Genomic DNA, 21,705 nt, shown 5'->3' on the forward strand with positions numbered 1-21,705 from the left:
CATCATGAAGCTGATGCCCATAAAGAGCAGATTGTCAGAGCAAGATGCACATAGAGACTTTCCCAGAGCCAGATGCGTACAGGAGCAAAATAGCTCCAGTTCCATGGGGCTTTGGGAGCTACCTAGCAGGCTCCCAGCTGCAGCAACAGCAATGACGGAAAAGAAAGAAGGGGGGGTCATCCTTCCCCATACTTTCAGTTTTGCAATGGACACCCCTCAGTTTCAAGACGTCTGTAACCCATATTCCTAGCTATCCAAACTTTTTTACTTATCTTGTGTCAAGTGTGGTTGACCAAGTGTGGAACTGCCAACAGAAATATTTCCAAAGATATCTATTTGGTAGCTAGTATTAACTGTACAGTTTTAAAACAAAACATTGTCTTATTTTTTATTTTTATAGAGATGAAATGAGATGAGATGAGTGTTACTATGTTTGATAATGGAGAATTTTCAGTTGAACATTTAAACAAAGGACACAAAAACCAAAAGTTTTCTTTATTCACATTGTGGACACTAATCAAACCCAAGTGGATCTGTGTAAAATACGGAACACCCCCCCCAAAAAAAAAACCTGGAGATGGTACTTTTACCCCCTTCACAGACCTACAATCCTCAGCACCCTTAACAAACTAGATTTCCCAGGAGTCTTTGGGGAGAGCTCATGTGTTTTAATTGTATAGTGTGTACACAGCCAAAGTCAATGCCTCTGGAGTTAGAGCTGCTCCACACTTCTTGTTTCAGCTGTATATTTGCCAGGAATGCTACACTAGCACTTCCCATAGTAAGCACATAATGTGGGAAAGCAAGGTGCATTCCCTGGGGCTCCCAAGCACTTGTGCCCATCACATGTTGTAGGATTTCTGTGGGAAACACTGTCATTGCAGGAAACACAAGTTGCCAGGCAAAGTGGATCAAGCAGAGGCCGCTCCTGTACAGAATCTCAGATTGCTATGCCTATTATACAAACAATGGTATACACAACCAGAGAGCAGATGACACATGACAAAACTTCCTGTAGGACAAGGGATATGTCTCATTACAAGCCTAACTGCTAAAACATCTCCCCAGAACCATCCACCTGTCTTGATGATGTGGGAGATAGTTCTTGAAACCGTAGATAATTCTGAAATTGTGCATGAGAGAAAATTCCATTCTGGATGTTTAAGTGCAGTCAAATGTGACTATGGGGTGAGGCGCTCATCTCACTTCAGGCCGAAGGAGACAGCATTTCTCCACAGACAGCCTTCTGGATCATGTGGCCAGCATGACTAAACCACTTCCACCGCAATGGAACACCATGACGGAAGCCAGAGGGCACGGAAACACCATTTACCTTCCCATTGCAGTGGTACCTATTTATCTACTTGCATTGGTGTGCTTGTTCCTGTACCAATGATCCATCCCATCAAATATCTCATGTCTGAAGAAGGGGCGAAGGTTGCCTTATTAAATTTTGTATGAGGCACTGGGTTTCTAGGTTTTTTCTGGTAGCCTTGCACATTCAGGCTTCTTAAGAACTGTTGACACCCAATGTGAAGAATTACAATCCTTGTTGTTTCCTCACGCAGCAAGCCTGCCCAATTGCTTTGCGCTTGGCACTATTGCTTTCTCAGTGTTCGTTTGGCTTCCTTTGGACCATGGTTGCAAACCTTTATATTTTTATACGGGCTCATCACCAGCTGAGCATCACTGTGCCCATGCCACTGACATGTGCTGTCCTTAAAAGCAAAACAAATAAGGTGCGGGAGAGATGGCTGTCAAAACGATTGCATCATGGGCTAATAAAGAAAAGCAGAAGAGATAGGATAGATTATGCTCCTCCACTAGGTACTTTAGTAGGGATGGTTTGACTTTTGGCCCGGGCACATATGCCAATGGCAAGACGAACTCAAGGGACCAACAAAAAAGAATGTGTGTTCACAGCTGTACAGTGCTCCAATACAGATTACATGTTTTCAGGGTTGCGGCCACAACAGAATGCTAATTAACATACTGGAGTGATGAGAACGGCTGTAAGGGCCTTATTGTTCCATTATTTCATGCAGCCCAGCTGCCTTTGTTTATATCACTTATCCTCTCGTGCCACAGGTTTTCACTCCAAAAATACTATCCCAATACAATGTTAATATTTAAAAAACAAAGAGGTGGCAGATTGTCATTTCTGTGTCAGTCTCAAACTGCGGAACTGTTAAGCTGTTCAGGGTTCGGTATTTAGAAATAATTTAACAGCCATATTCCGACACTGCCTGCATTCTAACATAATGGCTGACTGTGTGAACCAAGCAAATGCATAACTATCCTGACATCACTTATGAGATTTAGATTGGTCAGTTAATGGAAGTCTTTACCAAAATCAATACCATAACAGCTTCTTGAAATGAACGTGACTTTTTTTTTTTTTTTAACACAGAGCACTGTGAACAATAAGTACAGAAATATACTACCTTTATATACCACACAAAGGAATTTGAATTTGAAATTAAAAAGCAATTGCAAAGCTTTGGGGAGCCTTCATTTTTTCCCCTTCCATTTGCAAAGTTATGTTAATTATTTAAAATAAATACATACAAAAGTAACAATGCAGAATATTAACATGCCCTTACGTTGTTCCCCACCAAAATGAAAAATCAGAATTAAGCTTCCTCTTCTAGTTAAGTACTAATATTGATGACCAGTGCAGTGACAGATAAAATAATGCAGCAAACTTTAGAGTATGCTATCCTACTGGATTTCATATAACTTAATTATTTTGCTGCCTTGTTTTTTGTGGGGGGAGCGAGAGAGAAACAACTAGTAAAAACTAATAAGGAGCAGCATTAAATTTCACAGGAAACGTTTTAGTAGCCACTTAAGCTGGTTAACTCCCTGAAGTTGGATCACAGATTCGAAAATAAAAAGCATTAGGTTTCAAGGCTGCTGAGGCCTCCACACTTAGGGTTGCCATACGTCTGGGGAAAACTGGACATATCCTCTTTTGGGGGACAAATATGCCCATCCGAGTGGATTTTTTACATTTTGAGGAGCTGTGGTTCTGTCTCCACTCAGGCTGGCAGTGGCTTGGGCTCAGGCTGCTCTGCACACCGCGGCCGCTGCCAGCCCGAGCCAGGAAAAGCGGCATGTGGGCACAGCAGCTCAGGCTGTGCTCTTCAAGATATGAAAACCCTATCCTATGAAGCCACATTTCTATAGGTGGGTGAACTGATGGAGGGAAGGAAGCTCATTCTTCATTGTTACTTTACATTTTCTTAAGTTAAATCTTCAGTCACATGTTCCTCAGTCATCTCCAGACTGGATTTACTGTCATGCACTCTACATGGGGCAACCTCTGAAGGATGTTCAGGAGCTTCAGTTGGTTTACAATGCAGTGGCCAGACTTTGGTCTAGCAATCACAGGTCAGAGCAAGTAAACCTGATTTTATGCCAGCTCCATTGGATTCTTCTTGGTTTCCAGACTCAATTCAAAGGGGTGGATCTTAAAGTTCAACATCAGAGGTCTTCCTCTCAGTGCCTTTTGAGACATTTGGCAAGTAACAGTCTTTTCTGTGGTGGTGCTGAGTATGGAATCAAATAAAAACCTTCCTTTGTGTCTCTTTCACACACAAAAAAACTGCTCAATTCAGTGGGCTTTTATGGTATGACACCTAGTTTTGTTGCTGTTAGGTATGATGCGTAATATATTTTTGCCTTGCTTCTATTAGGTTGCATCTATTTTATATATGTATTATTGATGCTGTCATAGAGATGATAGATGATGATAGATAGATAGATAGATAGATAGATAGATAGATAGATAGACAGACAGACAGACAGATTACACAGTTTTATGGTTATGCTGTATGCCACTCTGCACAAAACAGGATTGAAGGATGCCAACAAAGGAAGCTCCTTATACTGAGTCAAACTGTCCAGCCATCTAGTTCAGTACTGTTCACACTGACTAGCAGCAACTCTCCAGGATCTCAGGCAGGGATCACATTCACAGTCCTACCTGGATATGTCAGGGATTGAACCTGGGACCCACTACATGCCAAGCAGATCCTCTGCTTTTGGATATGGACCTGAACAGGCCTGTCTCAAATGAAGTCTTAGCTGAAGACCTAGAAGAAAATGGAAGACTGCCTTCGGCTGCCTAGTTCAACTCTCTCCACCATGCACAAAATGCTCTTAGATTGCAATCCTGTATCCATTTACTTGGGAGTAAATCTGGTTCCATTCAATGTGTCTTGTGTGGGGATGCATGGAACTGCACTCTTTGTATATTAATGTAAAGCAGCCAAGTTACATCATACCACTTGAATAGAACAGAAAAGTTCTAAACTGTCTATATTCACTTTATGGAAGCACTGTTTTATTAGATTCTTCTCAATCCTCCACAATCTCATTATTTGCACCTGCCACCCAAGTCTGGAGCTGTTTCTCATTGGGGGTGGGGAACACCCCACTGTCACTGATGGTCATGAGTTGTGACCTGTCATGCCAACAGAGGTCCAGCAGCCCTGCACTGGGACCTGAGAAGTGTTTGACCATCTTCCTGTCCTTGTGATCAAAGACAGGATTCAACATGCCAAGTTCAACACAAAAATTAATTCTCACCCAAATTTGGCTCTGAATGTTCTGTAGTACATTTTGCTCCTAGATGGGGTTACACTATGAAAATAGTACAATCCTGCTACTTCCACACATAAATTGCTGTGCAAATCGTCAGGTGTGATATGGCCCGCTAAGATCAGGAGAGGAGCAAACAAAATTGGCCAAGATCCAGTAATTATAGTGAGATGAAGTCTGGATCATAATTTAACTAATCATTTAAGATAGGGTTGTTGAATTAGGTTGGGATAAACATTCATCTCTGCTCTCTCCTGAACAATTAACTGATCAGTGATGTGCTAATGCTGAAAACATTAAAGCCACCCAGTAGTATGAATACCTAGTAAAGGTAAAGGGACCCCTGACCATTAGGTCCAGTCATGTCCAACTCTGGGGTTGCGGTGCTCATCTCGTGTTACTGGCTGAGGGAGCTGGCGTACAGCTTCCGGGTCATGTGGCTACAGTTGCTTTAAAAGGGTGGGGGGGTAACTAGTAATCCCAGATATATGTGAAAAGGCCTTGGAAGTATTATCATATGAAAAACTGTAATGAGCTGATTTTAATGCTTCAACAACCCATACAGTATTGGACTATGAACATGCCACAGGTGTGCAACAGTGCAATATCCATCATTTTTCTAGCAATGGCCATTCTTCCTACTGTGGACACAATATAAATCGGTCTAATTACATCCAGGAGCTAGCTAAATTGCCCATCTGCTTTCTGTTTTAGGCCCCCAACTAGTTTATAAGCCAATAATAATAAAATAACTTTGTTTTATAACAACTCAATTTATTACAAAGATTTCCTTCTTTTATTTTTTAAATGGCTTTAGGCAATTTCCACTGACGAAACTCCAGCTTTAGTTCCTGACAGTATCTATCAATTGATCAATCAACTGATAAACATAAATATTTATATTTATTAATTATTGAATTTATAGTCCACACTTTTCCTCCCCAGTAACAGCTTTTGCAGGAGGGCAAAGGCATTGGCATCCTTGTGGTGGCATCATGGTTGTTGAGGCAGGAATGGGATGGGGCAAGTAGTGGCAAGGTCAGAGGAGCTCCAAGATGGTGGCAGAGGCCCAGAGGTGCATGTGCCGAGCCACTGCAATCCAGAGTCGCAGCCCCCCCCCCCCAACCTCACTGTGGGCTCCTCCACCTGTAGAATGCTACTGCCTCCACCTAACATCCACCCAAAGAGCCACTGTTGTGTACACACAAATGCACATAATAAGGGATAACTATAGAGAAGTGGTTCCCAAACTATTTTCAGCAACTGCCCCCATGGTTCCATAAATTTATCCCCAGTGCCCCCTCATCTCCCCTATAAAAAGCATTTTTCAGAATGATAGTTTACATGACCCAACTAAGAAAGATAATAACACAGTAACATTCAAAATAGTAAGAATTAATTGCACATTTATTCAAAATCTAATTAAAAATATTTTATCCATTCAAAAAAACTGATGAACTTGATCCAGTAATACCAACTTTTCAAAAATCTGATAGTTATTTACACTTCCTGTTCACCCTGCCACCCCCCACTGCCTGTTAATGCCCCCACACCCAGGTAATACCATTATCCACTTGGGGAACTACTGCTGTAGAGGTAGACAAGTGAGGCCTACAACAAAATATTCTACTGTGAAGGGCTCCCAATTCTGAATTTAAACCACTCCATCTCCCCCCCCCAAAAAAAAAACCAGCTGGTCAGCATTCCTTGCCTACTGGACATGCTTAGACCTCACTGGGCTGAGTCACTGAAATTAATGAAGCAAAGTCCATCAACTTCAATGGGTCTACTCATAGTAGAACTTAGTTGACAATAACCCTTTGGTTTCCCCACCCTTTGATTTGTAGAGTCCCCCTCCCGCAAAGAGTTTGCACTTCTGCAAACCTTCAGGTTCCCTAAGCCTGCTCACCTAACTGCCCCTTCTTCTAAATGGGTGCTGCTGCTTTGGGTACATTTATCTATTAAAGCACTTATATACCACTTAATAGTTTGCTAATCTACATAAGCAGAATCACTCTCCCCTTGAAGACTGTAATTAGTATAGAAATCAACAACAGATAAATGCATTCTTAAACTAGGTTCTGTTGAGGATAACTAACCTGATTTGCTCGTTTTCTGTGACCTGCCACACAATGTTTTACCACCACACTGGAAGAGCCTTGACAACTTAGGTATTAATGGTGGCTGTGCTCTGTCTCCACAGCTGGAGGCAGCATGCTTCTGAATACCTGCTTGCAGGTTTCCCATAAAGGGCATCTGCTTTGTCACTGTGAGAACAGGATGCTAAACTATGTAGATGGGCCATTGGCCTGATCCAGCAGGTTCTTCTTGTGCTCTTAAAACTCAATTGTTCCTTTTGTCCTCAAGGGCTGTAATCTAAGACTGCTATGCGTGCACATGGAGCACTACATTGCTCACAGCAGCAGGGGTCTTTGATGCGTCCCCTGAAGAAGCTTGCACTGCTGAAGAGGCAAGCTGCTTTTCAGTTACGAGTTTAAAGTTTCAGCATGTGGTGGAAACTTCAATTAATCCTCCGACTCTTCAGCGTTTTATTCTATTAATGTTCATTGTGGCCTAGTGTCTCCGGACTGTAATTTCAGAATCCCTGTCATAGCTCATCTCTCTGAAAATGACTAGAGATAGTCTCTCTCATGTTTAATCATTTAGATCAAAGCATCATTTGCTCCAAAGATGCACATTGGATTTATCAAACAGCGTTCTGAGAAAATGTAAGATGCTAACAGCATTACCTGTTTCACTAACAGAAAGTAATGCTTAGTTGTTTCCAAACTACCGGTATTCTTACAGTCTACTTCAAGAATTGGCAACATTCAGTGTTGAAAATCGAAGAATTCTGTAGCACAGTACAGAGGAACTAGGAAACTGGAGATTCTCACATAAGAGAAGTCATCTCCCTTTCATATGCCCTTTTCAAAGCACAGGTGTCCTTTTTGAGTCAGGAGTTGGCAAAGCCTCAAGTTTACTTCCTGGTTGATAGTAAATCTATTATTCTTTCCTGTTCAAAAAATGTGATAAATTTTATGGCACTAATACGCATCCCCAAGAACCTTTGTAATATACTCCCGATACTGATCAGAAGGACGCAGGTGGTTATAATGAATACACAGACTTTGTGCACAGAGGGACTTCCACGCTATGTGGGAACAGAAATGTTCCACGTGTGAAATGGGGAGCCTTCATTGCATCTGTTGAGCATTCCTTCATACAGAAGAGAACAAAAGTCCTGTGTTTGTATCAAAGGCTCCTAGACCTTTGCTCTGTTACTATAAATATAGAACATCATTTTTAGAGAAATAAGAGTGGAGACTATTAAAACTGTATGTAAGAATAGTTTTGCTTGCTAGTCTAATTCACTTATCTCAACAAATATATGGATAATTTGATGTGCAGATGAAGGGGTTCTTACTCCATCAACACAAAGCCACACCAGAGGGGCAGGCATGGGCCCTCCACGCCATGGGGCCCACTAGGCCCTTTCCTGACTAGGAGATAAACCTCCTCTGCCTGCTCATTAGAGTTCCAATCTTGAAACTATGCACCACACTGCCAAGATCAAAGATAAAGCCTGCCTGCTTTTTAAGAGCAAAAGGCGACATTTATACCCACACTCCCCTTGTTTTGTTTTGCTTTTTTAATTTGCACAGAATGATCTGTGCAAAGTGAAAGGCGCAATGTTTTCAGCCTCAGCCACCCCCACCACAATGCTGGAGTGGAGAGGGCTGGAAATACTGACTTTGTATTTGTTTGTCCACATGTGCCTTTGTGTATGAGAATGGATGTACAAGTGTGTAACTGCAGGTATATGTGTTTTAAGGGAGAGAAAGAGGGGGGGAGTGCTGAGTATCTGCATGTCTGGTGAGTGTGTGTTCTGCATTATTATTAATTATTATTATACATATTATTATGCATTTATTTATTTATCCCCCACTCTTCAACACATCTGGGTCCCAAAGTGGATTGCAAAACAAAACCTACAATTTACAAAATTTAAAGCATCAGAGCACCATTCAAACTTTTACTGAGACACTTGAAACTTAGCAGGGATGCTGCCTGCCTGATTCCTTGTTGGGAGGAGTGGGAAGTTCTATAGCAGGCATAGGCAAACTCGGCCCTTCAGATGTTTTGGGACTACAACTCCCATCATCCCTGTCCACTGGTCCTGTTAGCTAGGGATGATGGGAGTTGTAGTCCCAAAACATCTGGAAGGCGGAGTTTGCCAATGCCTGTTCTATAGAGTTGTATGTGGGTGTTTGTGGGTGTGGAGGGTGTTGAATTTGCATGTGTGTAGTCTGTATATGGGGGTGTTTGCACACAGGTATGCACTGATCATCAGCGCCGGATTTACGTATAAACTAAACAAGCTATACCCTTAGGGCCCCACTCTCTTGGGGGGGCCCCAAAAAATTAAAGGAAAAAAACCTTGATGTACATTTCCAAAATGTAAGAGAAAAACAAATAAAATAAAAACCTACATACAGCAACAGTAATTTGTGTTGTGTAGGCTCCTATGATGTACGTCAGTGTTTTTCAACCTTTTTTGGGCAAAGGCACACTTGTTTCATGAAAAAAATCACGAGGCACACCACCATTAGAAAATGTTAAAAAATGTTTAAAAATTTAACTCTGTGCCTATATTGACTATATATAAAGTAATTTTTCAATTTTTCCCACGGCATACCAGGCAACATCTCGCGGCACACTAGTGTGCCACGGAACAGTGGTTGAAAAACACTGATGTACGTAATGGTCTGCTAGCCTGCTCCCTAAAATAAAACTGGTTTGCTCATTTCTATATATAGGGTGCCTACATTCTGCATGGACTAGTTGCATGGCAACATGTCAAATGGCTTTAGATACCTGTTAGGTCCATAAATTGCCATATAGCACGTATTCAACACAAAAACAGCAACAATTTGTTGTTGACAAAGGACAGCTGGACATATAAAGGGCCCTATTACTTTCAGTAGCTTAGGGCCTCATCAAACCTAAATCCAGCCCTGCTGGTCATACTCACCGCTGGCATGTGACCTTCAGAGGACTAGGCACCACTGCCACTACAGGGAAATGCACAATTTGGAAAACTAGAAGCTTCAAATCCTTTTGCTTTAAACTGATGGAACTGGTTTGCAAAAATGCACAGTAATAAACTGATTAAGCCTCTAATCAATGGATATTTGTGTAAGTGCCAGACATAAGGCATAAGTGACTCCATGTGTTAATCGCAAGGCAAGCATTTGTTTCAGCTCGCCTGCATGCAACAAGGAAAAGAGAATTTGGTCTCACTTCAGGGTGAGATATACTAAATGGACTTAAGTAGACACTTAATAAAGAGGAATGATGAGTTAAAGGTATTAGCCTTCTAATGTAGCTCCTCTACCACCACCCGCTTCTTCCTGGCCAGACTCCTGATAACAACCACTGGAGACTGACTTGGATACTATCAGATACGCCTTTATTTCTTTAAATAAAGCACCCATCTCATCCCAAAGGTTGAGCCGTTTCAAATGCAATATACCCAGTAATAAAGTTCTATTATGCTTCAATTAAAAGAGGTAAAAATGTAATGGTATTGCCATGACCCTAAGCCTCTATTAGTTTCATCAAAGCACCAACAGCTAGATTAAAATGCATAAAGCCTCAAAATATTAACAAAAATGTAGGCACTCTTAGACTTTAGAAAGCTATATTCCAGCGAGAAAGATGGTAGAATTCAAGTCACACCCTTTTACTTCAATGCTGTTCCCACTGTTTATATATTTACTTTTTTTTCCTCACAGACATTTGTAACATGGAAGTTCGACATTACTGTGCACCTCAAGCATTTTTCCAAAAAACAAACAAACCCAGAAGTTATTACATTATGGAATTTAGATGAAGCCTTTGCTTCAAGGAGTGCTGAGACTCACCAGACTCTTCTCTTGTAGGCAATCTCCCTCTGCATCTTCAAAAACCATAATTTAACAAATAGGCAAGCACGCAGGAAAAAATAACAATAATTATCGCAATAACTACTTAGCACTTGTATAGTGCTTTGTGCAATGGAAGTGCTGAGCAGACATTAAATAATTAGCCCTCACAACACCCAGGTGAGTTAGAGACATATAATTACCCACACACTGCAGCTGGGGGAGAAAGACATTGGGAGATCAGCATAAGGGAGGTAAAAAGGTACCATTCACCTAGTGTCCTTCAGAAAGCAGGACACCTCCTGAAACCTGATGTTACATATGCTTACACAAATGACTGGTAAGAAATTGTGTTTATTCATAAGGACATCTGATGAAAATCAAAACATATGCTGGGCCCAGACTACCATCACCCTCCCACCTGGCATTTTGAATACTATCACACCTGGATGGGTTTTATTTGAAAATCTGTTCACAATTCCAGATAATCAATAGGAGAGTTTCTCTGAGCATATACCAAATGCGTTACCCTCACCACTTTCCAGTCAAGAAAAAAACAAAGGGTTTAGGAGAAAGCTGCCCTATAAAATAGGTGTGAGGAAACAGTAACATCCTGAGGAAAAAAAGGTCTTTCTTAAGAGTTTTTCTTGGCCTAGTTGGGGGTGTTGAGATTTCCTCTTTACAGATGTTACTGTTAGGATGTAGGATCAACGCTTCCTAGACCACAACTAATGCATACATGGACTCTTAGAATCGTGACTTCACATACAAATATGTATTGATCCACTAAGTCATGAGTGCATAGGGTTTTGCATTAATGACTATGGCAGTGAAAAGATTTGAGCACACACCAAGGGACTGAATTTCTTTTCAGTGTCTTAGGTGAACATATGCCCCAAACTTGAGCTTTGCTGGAGTGCAAGCTTCCCATTTATCTCCCTTTCTGAATGACTTCTCTCTCCCACAGAAGTGTGGCGAGATTGTGTCTTTTAAAGAGAAAAGCAGATTGCATTTTACTTAAACCCAGGGGTTGTCAACCAGTTTGAAATCCACCTATCCTCTAACCTTACTCTACCTCCTGTACCCCCTCCCTAGAAAACAGCACCAACTAGGGAGATTATTGGTGGCATGATCATGATATTCCACAGTGACCAGGGGTACAGTGCTACAATATACAGCAGGCATATACAACCTTCAGCCCTCCAGATGTTTTGGCCTACAACTCCCATGATCCCTAGCTAACAGGACCAGTGGTCAGGGATGATGGGAATTGTAATCCAAAACATCTGGAGGGCCGAAGGTTGCCTATGCCTGATATACAGTATAATGCCAGACCAGGTTCCTGGCTCAAAGTCTAATGCTGGAGATCAGGGGACCACTGAACTTTAGACTCTCAGCAGGGGTTCATTAAGCCAAATGCCACAGCACCAAGGCCTGGAGTTCACAGGTACTTTTCTTGCAGAATGGTGCAGGGAGGCACCAGGCAGGAGAAATGCCCATCTTCAGGCCAGAAAGCTGGTCCTTTAACAGACTAGTTCTCCACAAGGAGGCAGGTCCTAGGAAAGGTGGACTGGAGTCAGAGGTTCAAAGGGGCTGTTTGCTCCCAACCCTTGTTGAAGCATGTTGGTCACTGTGAGCTCTCCATGGTGCTGCCTTAGGAAATAGTCTTACACCAAGTAAGACCAATGGTCTACCTAGCACAGAACTGTTTGCGCTGAGTGGTAGTGGCTCTCCTGGAGTTTTAGGCAAGGTTCTCTCCTAGCCCTATATGGAAATGCAGGTGACTGAACTTAACACATTTTGCCCTTTGCTTTGATGCCTTTCTCTTTTGGCTGCTCTGTGAAACCAAAAGAGGGCCATCATGCCTAGCTGAGCAGGTCCACCCACTGCTGTAGACAAGGGTCTGTAAAGTTAGGCAATGGGGTTTTAGTCTTTATCTCACTCACTTCTCTGTACAGCAGCTCTGGGTATTGACTCCAAGGAAGGGGAAAGGAGCAGCTGTGTCACTTGTAGAGATCTCATTCCATGTGTCCAAGAATCCCTGAGGGGGTTGTCCCACACAATTTGAGAACCTATTAGGGGTGTCAAGAGCCTCTGATCCTCCACATATTACTGAACTACAACAACCATAATCAGTCCAAGCAAGCACAGCCAATGGCCAGGGATGATGGGAGGTGCAGTTCAGCAATGTCTGGATAGCCAACTGTTCCCCACATCTGAACTAGAAGGACTGAGCTAAACTGCGCTCACAAAAATTATATACTGTATATTTGCAGGTAGCAAAATACTGGAGGCATTTCTTTTGGGGGGGGGGCACTGAAATTCTCAAACAGATTTTTTTTTTCCTCTCAGAAAAATTTGATCGGAGAAATTGAGCAAAATGATATGTGGCTTCCATCATCTAACAGGGCAAGAAAGGAGGATAGGAAAGAGTAGCAATCAAGCCCATTGCTTCTTTCAATTATATTAAAATTAATAATATTAAAACTAGATCTGCATATGCACCAAAAATCAATGGATTGTGAACATAAGAGACCATTTCACTGAATATTCTCCAGAGGAGGACTGAAATTTTCCAGTAGTTCAGGAAGAGCTTTTAAAAATAAAGCTCAACTCAGCCCTAGAACCTAGACCTTAAGTGACAGGTTGCCTGAAAAACTGTCCTCTGTTGATTGGACTAGGCTGGGTGGGTGTTTAGTTACAGAGTTGACTGCTACTAGGCTGTGGTACTCCAAGTGGAGTGGATGGATCGCCACATATTCATTACATATAATTAGCACTAACAAAAGTCCATTGATTTCAGGGCATCTGCTCAATGGGTGAGGAACTTCTAGCCAAATGTGGCCCTCAAGCCCTCTCTATCTGGCCCTCTGAACTCCAGCCATGACACACAGCCTCTCTTTAGGCCCACACCTCCCATGGGCTTTTATTCACACCCCACATGCTTGTGTCTGGCTGGAACATACCCTTAAAACTCTGATAAAGCCTCTTGTTTGCTTGCTTGGGTGTGAGTGCATGTGTAGGAACTAGTGTACAAATGTAAAATTTATATGAATTGCCCCACCCACTCTGTGGCCCCCTGAAGATTGCCCCAAGTGAATGTGGCCCTTGGGGTGAAAAAGGTTCCTCACCCCTGGTCTGCTCTGTGACTCGGTTTAGTATCACCCTTAGATCTATAACTGAATCCTACCTTAGGGGCCAAGCTACACAAGGTGTGGAATTGCATAATGTACAGCTTCACCATTTGCAAACAAAAAAAGAGGTATGTGGACGGCTGCAATTTAGAATGGAAGCAAGTAGGTGGGGAGCAGGGGCTTAACCCTTTCCCTTGGGCAATATACCACCCCAAATGTCCCTGCAGATGCTTTTCTCGGGTGGGGGGATCCATATCCCACAACTTCCCATACCCCACTTTTTAAACCCAGCTGTAGGGTGTTTGGATGGAAAATCAGCTTGATGGCAAAAGGTTTAACAGCCACTGCTCCCCCCCACACTCCCTCTCCCCCCCCCCGCAACCAGGGGTATTCCATTCATGCAGTTGCTTCTTCTGATTTTAAAATAAAATTTAAAAAGTTGAGACAAAGTTACATGTTACCATATGCTACATACAGCTTAGTCCTTGGTTAGCGGGGGGGGGGGGGGAGTGGAGGTAAGCAGAACAATAAAAGATCTCTGCTCTCTCTTTTTCCTTCAAAAAAAGCATATTTACATAGAATAACTTGTCAGACTCACACACTTTATTATACACTAGTTCCTTTAGGTGGCCTGCCTTGCATAGCGAGAAGGGTTAAATTTATGTTCCATTACAACCCCCCCCCCTCGTTCCCCCTCTTTTTTCCCTCCTCCCTCCTTCCTTTTGGTTTCATCTTCTCAGTAAAACACATAACTTAAAATGAAATCAAATATTAAAAATGACAGACTATATAAGTGCTGTGAGTAACTTCAGGTCACGGAGGGAGGGAAATGCAGGCAAGTTGTCAGGCACTATCTGTCAGAGTGAATTAGAAACAATCAACAGAGACTGAAAGGGAAGGTGATTGTTATTAAGCAGTGGGGCTGTGAGCAAGCTACCCAGATGTGGTCATGCATATAAAGAACAGGAAGCAGCAGTTTAATTCAGGAAGCACCGGCAAATAGGGCAGCACAAAGGATAAAAGTCTTTTGTCGCTAATAAGCTGGAAGTTACTTTGATAACAGCAGGGTTAGAGCCTAGAATAAAACACATTTCTTCTCCCTACCATACACCATTAATATCACAGAAATGTGGTAGAAAGGAATGTGTGGCACAAGTAAAGATTAGTTGCCGGGCCTTTGCATCAACAGCAACACAATGTCACACAGCTCATATTATTAATTAGGAAACCACGACTGGCTACGTCTAGGTGACAGGAGTCGGGGGGGGGTGCGTTAACTCCCTTTACCTCTGCAATATGTTCAGATCTGGAACTCTATACAACGCCAAATAATAAGCGCATCATTGTTCCAAGAGAGGCACACACCGCTAAATGGTTTTGTGCTTTTTCCTCCACCCTTTTTCTTCGCCCATGGGAAAGGTGAATAATTGGAAACAGTCTAAATATAATGAAGACCATTTATGTGGTGGCTAAAAATAATTTCGCATGCAGACGGGGCTTGATTTCAGAAGGGGGCAAGAAAGGAAATAAGGATTTTATAAGCGGGCATTCGGCAATTATCCTTCCAGGCTAGAGGTGGACAGTGGCTTTGTAAACAATGCAGAGATTACAGAGATCGAAAAATAAATAGATAAAGAAATAAATGATTATTCGATACCAAATTTCCCCCCACAATACATGGACGGAGTTTAACTTGGTCTACAGGCATGGCATACAATTCGAGTGGAAACCAAAAGTGTGTGCGGAGGGGGAGACTTTTATCTGCCAGGGATTTGTGGTGAAAAGGGCTGGATTAGAAATATTCTAAGTGAGGAAGTGAGTAGAGGCCCAGACTTACTGGCGACCCCAGTACAGCATGGTTTTCCTGCCAGAACCTCTATGTAGAAAATGTGCAAATCATGCTCCACATGATGCCTTTTAATTTTCACACAGCAATACCCTGGCTGTTGATTTATCATATAGCAATGAAGATGTGGCTATGTGAAGAAATTTAAAATTCTCGTAGCTCTTCAAGCATGATAAACAGAATGACCAAGTTCTTCACAGGTCACAAGAGAACCCTGCCTGCACCTCAGTGTATGTTTGGACGACTAATGCATGCTTTTTCAAAAAAATACTGGCAGAACACGGATAAAGCAGCCCAGTCGTGGAAGATTTGTGGGGTACAGGAATATGATGTAGCATTATAATTTAATCGGCTGCCTTTTTTATACAGACATAGAGACAATCTAAATCAATTTCACATCCTGTGTTATGCGTCAGATCCAACAGATGTGCATATGCACATCTGGAACATGTGATTTCAGGGATCATTGACTATGGATTCAGCCATGGGAACCCTTGTGCTGTGACAAGCTAGGGTACATTTTTGGACATCTGAATTCTGGAATCTGAATATTCTTTAATCCTCTATTCCCCCAGGGCATAACCCCAAATAATGGCATAATTCGAAACCATATTTTCATGTGACAAAGATCATACAATTAGTAACAGTGATTACATAAATGGCAGCTGGGGGTGGGATCCAGATAAGGGTCACAGTAGGCAGACAGTAGGCAGAGCTTATTTAACACTTTGCCTCCAGTATCCTCATCTTGATATGGGGATCTGAGGCTGCTACTTGAACCATAGCTGTCAACCTTCCTTTTTCTTGCATTGGGAAACGGCACTGGAATAAGGGAAAGTTGACAGCTATGATTTGAACTGAGAAGAAAGCTTCTACTGATACCAGTGGGACCTTTCAGCTGCAGGAGTGGGCGAGGGGTGGGATTACAATAAAGAGCTAAATTACATGCACACACTGATATTCTAATCTGCTATTTATTTTTAATTGTGAGATTATCATCATGTCTATTTTAGCCCTCGGTCCTAGAAACTATGAAACAATAATACAGAAAATAGCATTACTGTGCATGTGAAAAGTGCCCCTCCCTTACCACAGGCTACCCACAACCTCCCTTGATGCATTTGGGAGAAACAGCAAGAGCTTCCAGCCAAGAAAGTGCAACTTCCAGATAAGCCAACATCTCTTAATTCAAATGTTCAGCTACGATATCATTACTTTCACTTATGGCATGAAACACAAACAAAAACAAAACAAAAAACCATTTCCCACAGGCAAGAGGATAGGATTCCAACAGCCAGCTCATCTAGCCTTGCACAGCCTTTCATGGGCCCGGTGGCTAAGGATATTTACTGCTTGAGTGAAACCCGCGTGTTTAGCCTGTGGAACTGAAGCCACAGTACACAACAGCCTTAAACAGGCAAAAGATGCAACCTTATGCAATAACACAGAATGATGCACTATTCTTTCTCTCTCTCTCTCCAGCCAGTCTGTATGTTCCTTCTAACCTCTCAGGCTGTGCAAGTGGCCTTTGTGTAAAATTTATAGTGCTTCTTGCCATCCTATTTATGAAGAATACAAATGAGGCTCCCTTGGACATGCTGTTATTTGACAAACACAAATCCATAAATGATGGCACACATCAATAGGCGAAGAAGCAAGGTGATTATGTGCGTGTGTTTTCAAGAAAGGAGAGACTGAATGCACCTGCACTTTATTCTTATTTAAAATGAAGAGGGAGAGCTCCACCTCCGCTGTATTTCAAATTAACTATATAAATATTTTTAATATACTTGGAAAATGTATGTGCTCAATGACTCATGCCAAGTTTGTGTGCTGTGGACCACTTTCTTAACAGCAGCAACATTTATATGGTCATAACTGAAGTTTTTTTTTTTAATTTAACACCCCATTAAGAGGAATGAGAGGAAAGGACATTTGCACCTTTGCCGGTGATGTTGCTGCTTCAAGTCCATCTCGGTATGGATGCAGATGCAACAAGACAGCCTCCCACTGATTTACAAGGCTGCCTCTTGGAAGATGTGGGGCCTGCATCCCTCCCCTCCCCCGCTCACAGACATTCTAGAAAATGCAGGTGCGCACATGCTGGTGTATTCTGTTAATGGCACATCACTCACTACCACACCGTAAATACTGGATGGAAACAATGGCTATTATAATAGCATTTTCATTAGCTTGATGCGTTCTTGCAGAGTGAAATCTAGGCTACCATTATGTTCCAACAACAGTTTGAAAACCAGCCGAATCATATTTAGTTACCTGCTGGGGTAACTTGGCATTATGAAGCAAGGAGAACCAGAAGGGAGGACAGAAAGGGGGAAATGAGGGGTGGGGGAAGCAAAATAGTATATGGCAAGATTTCTACCCAAAGTAGCAGGATAGAACCAAGTCCTATCTGAAGAATCAGGAGGCAGGTAAACTTCAGATGGCTAACAAGCATGGCAGACACTTCCAAGGCTTGTCAGGGCAGAACTGGACGCTGTTTTAGGCAAGGCAAATCCTGAAACCTAAAATTTGCTGAGGTCATGACAATGTGGAAGGGATATTTGTAGGGGAGACTCAGGAAGCAGTAGGGGGGAGCTTAACCTGGCCCTCACCTACTGATACTTCCCTGCAAATGCCCTCTGAAATATGCACCTCCATCCACAAAAAATAAAATCTGAAATTGGCTATTTGTTTGCACATTTACTATATCTGCATGTGTGTGTGCCCTGGGTGGAAGTTCAGAAGGTGATCTGGTAAGGTTTTGTGAATAAATGTTCCAGTGACTCACAGTAAAACGTTCTCTGCTCTGGCTTGTTGGGGTTCTCCAGTGTTCCTGATAAGGCAACAATGGATGTCTCATTATCTTCAGCATGAGGAAGTGATTTTTCTAAGAGAAGACGATTGTTTATCAAGGACTGATAAAGCCATTCTTTACTAACTTATCTGGTGAGGAAAATATATAATTGATGGTCATTTCAACTGTCTCAAAACTGGTCCAAAAAAAGGAAGAGACTACCTCACCCCTTATATGCTGCTTCCATGAAAGACATGGGGGGGGGGGAGAAGGGGCAGTAGCAAAGTTTGTTATCCACTGGCCTAAGAGAGCACTTGGAAGAATTAGGTTCAAGTTCTGTCTGTGTCATGGACTTACTGAAAGTGTGACTGTCTATTGGTTTCTGCTGCCCAGATGCTCATGGAGAAGAGGGTTATTGATGGCTGCTACCCATAATGGCTATGCTCTGCCTCCACAGTTGCAGTTAGCAATGCTTCGGAATATCAGTTGCTGGAAACCATGGAGTGTGTGGGGAGTATCCTTGTGCTCAGGTCCTGCTTGCGGGTTTCCTACAGACATCTGGATGGCCACTGTGAGAACAGGATGCTGAACTAGATGGGCCACAGGCCTCATCCAGCAGTGATCTTCTGTTATTATGTTCAGATGCAAACTACCAGGAATAACATGGATCCAACTCAAAGGGCAAGGGTGGCTAACCTGTGGTCCTCCATATGTTGTTAAGTCTAACTCCCATTGGCTCCAGCCAACATGGCTGACAGCAGTAGCTGTCAAAGCAGTCAAGGCTAGTAAAAGGTTCTTCATTAGAAGCTCAAGTGACACCTGTGGCTTGAGGCACCTTTGATCAGTTGGGACGGGTACACCAAGTGAGACCTTACCATGATGGAGACAGCTTGGACAAAATTACCCAAGCCCTGGTAACCTCCCATTTAAACATTATATATGGGCAGCTTTTAATAAAAACAGCTTTTTTAAAAAAGTCCATAAATTGTCATTGGTTCAAACAAGGCGATGGACCAGAACTGGGAATTTTGATCACATTATGCAGTGCTTTGTCAGCTCCACTTGTTCCCAGTTCATTACCAGACCCAATTTAATGTGCTAGCTTTAACCCTTAATGATCCAAAGCCAGGTTACCTGAAAGATCACCTTCTTCCTTATGTACCTTATGCACTTCATCAGAGGGTCTGGTGGCTATGAACAGGAAGAGAGCCTTTTTAGTGGCATCCACCCCCCCCTACTTCAGTCATGGAACAGGCTTTCCAGAGAGGTTAACCTGGGGCCATCATCCTTGGGGCCTCTGGCTGCCAGGGAAAGCGTTTCTTCTCACCCAGACCTTTTAAATCATTCCATTTTTACTCCCAGTTTTTTTTAATCTGCATTTAAAAATTGTGGCTGCGTGGTGAATTTTGTTTCCTTCTTGTTTTTATGGTGCTTTTTAGTTGATGGCTTTTATGTTTTATTTTAGATTCAACTCCTCCTTACACTTATCTGTTGCAAAGCACAGATAACTTTATGTTACGGGACGAAACAGAAACATTGCTAATAAATAAATACAGTGCATGCAGAAATGCAGAAATGGGTCAGGATATATTCTACCCCTTCTTAAAATGCACCTTGGTCTAGTGCATCTAACGCTGGTGACCACAAGGATTCCCAACTGGTGCTTTAAACATTCTGTAGCAGAATGGCTAACTCTAATGTAACAGCTAAGCATTGGAAGACTCTGAACTCCCCCATCTGTGTTTTCCTTCCCCAGAGGGGTGAGCACACTAAGCAGCAATTCCCTTGCTTGGCACATAATCTCTAAACCTTACGGGCAAAGCTAGCGATTTCCCAGTCCGAGCAGATTGGCAGTCGAGATCACTTGTTTGACATACTGTGGGGAGCCCAACACTTACCTTATTAAAGGACGGCCCTCCGAAACGCAGCACAGTTAAATAAACTGTTGCCACCATAATTGTTTAGCAAGCACACTGCTGATAATATTATGAATTGCCGCTAATGTCTGGTTAGTAAATTAATACGGGAGTATCATTTAGTGTTAATTCCAGTGAGTTTCCTGAAGTTAAGTATATGAAGAGGGATTAGTTTCCTTCCAGACTGCAATACGCCTAAGGAGAATGGCAGAATCACACAGAGCAAGGCCTAAACCAACTGTATCGAGTGAGATACAAGAAATGTTTTGAACCTGGGATGCCAGTCCACTGAGAACTTGCTTGCCAAACTATGGACTCTGGTGATCAGGCTGGCAGACTTCAAACTGATGGCATGCAAATAAGGGCTGCAGGATGAGGCAGTTTGACTCCAGACCCTCTTATGCCCCTTCATGGAGACTTATCTTTGTTTTTCTTAGAAGTCCACTTTTCGAAGAACCAGGAGGACGCTGTCATCCTAATGTTTATTAATAACACCTTAATAAATTAGTAATAAACCGTAATTGATAGCAGCTTTTATCAACTCGGCTCAATTGTCATCTGAGGGTTCTCCACAGCAAAGATTTAAATGTTTCATTTTATTTTTAACTTTCCCTTTCCTCTATTTCAGTAATGTCAGGCAAAGAGGTATGGTTTTACTATGTGAACGAATCATGGTGCAGAATAATTTATGACTTAGGCTCAGGCTTTCAGAAAAAGCTATTTCAAATCTTCACTTTGATTTGGTTGTATCAAAAACTACTCAAAATAACAGCAGAGGCTCTCACAAGTAGAATGCCTTTGCTGCACCTCAAGGAGAGCTGGATGTACTGCGCTCCATACCCAGTATTCAAATTAGCTGCCAAAAGAGTGTGGGGGAGGGAGAGAGACCCCCTTCACAGGCAGCACAAATTAACTCAGTTTGCATATGGCTGTTGTGTCTGAGAATTCTCAGAATTCAGGACATTTGACAAGTATGTAGAGAGGAGGAAGAGGGTGAGGGGCTGGACAGAGTAGCAGCATCCACAGCAAAAGGTCAGGGGGAGCCCTACATGTTACCAGTAGAAGCTTACAGTTCAACAGTGACTTCTGCCCATTTAAAGATGATTCCTGCATCAATGAGGACTAGGAACCTCATTGCCAGGTGAAAGCTGAGGTGCTCACACAGTGAGTAAGAATTGTGTATATAGCCCATACAAGAAAGACAAAGCTGTATGGGATACATAGGTAGCAGGCACTTACAAATTCACAGAAACTCATTCCAGAGCACCTTCTAGCTTGTAAGACACTGATTTTTTGTTATCAATAAGTAACAGGAGCCTAAGAGTTGTGAAATGTAAAACATTTATTTCACAATGAGTAGGTCCCTTGAAGCATCTAGTTCCATCCACTCATAGATAGAAACCAAATTCACCGATAAACTAATACCCATGTTAGAAACTAAACTAGAATATGGGAAACTAAAGTATAGGCACTGAATCAG

The 21,705-nt window shown here is 42.3% G+C and overlaps 1 protein-coding gene across 4 annotated transcripts in view; it reads right to left on the reverse strand.

Annotated features, from left to right (window-relative positions):
* ZNF536 (zinc finger protein 536) overlaps positions 1 to 21,705 on the reverse strand; it is a 446,856-nt gene that overhangs the window by 283,953 nt on the left and 141,198 nt on the right. The window lies entirely within an intron of this gene.

The sequence above is a fragment of the Lacerta agilis genome, chromosome 8 (genome assembly GCF_009819535.1).
Source record: "Lacerta agilis isolate rLacAgi1 chromosome 8, rLacAgi1.pri, whole genome shotgun sequence".
Classification (NCBI taxonomy): Eukaryota; Metazoa; Chordata; class Lepidosauria; order Squamata; family Lacertidae; genus Lacerta; species Lacerta agilis.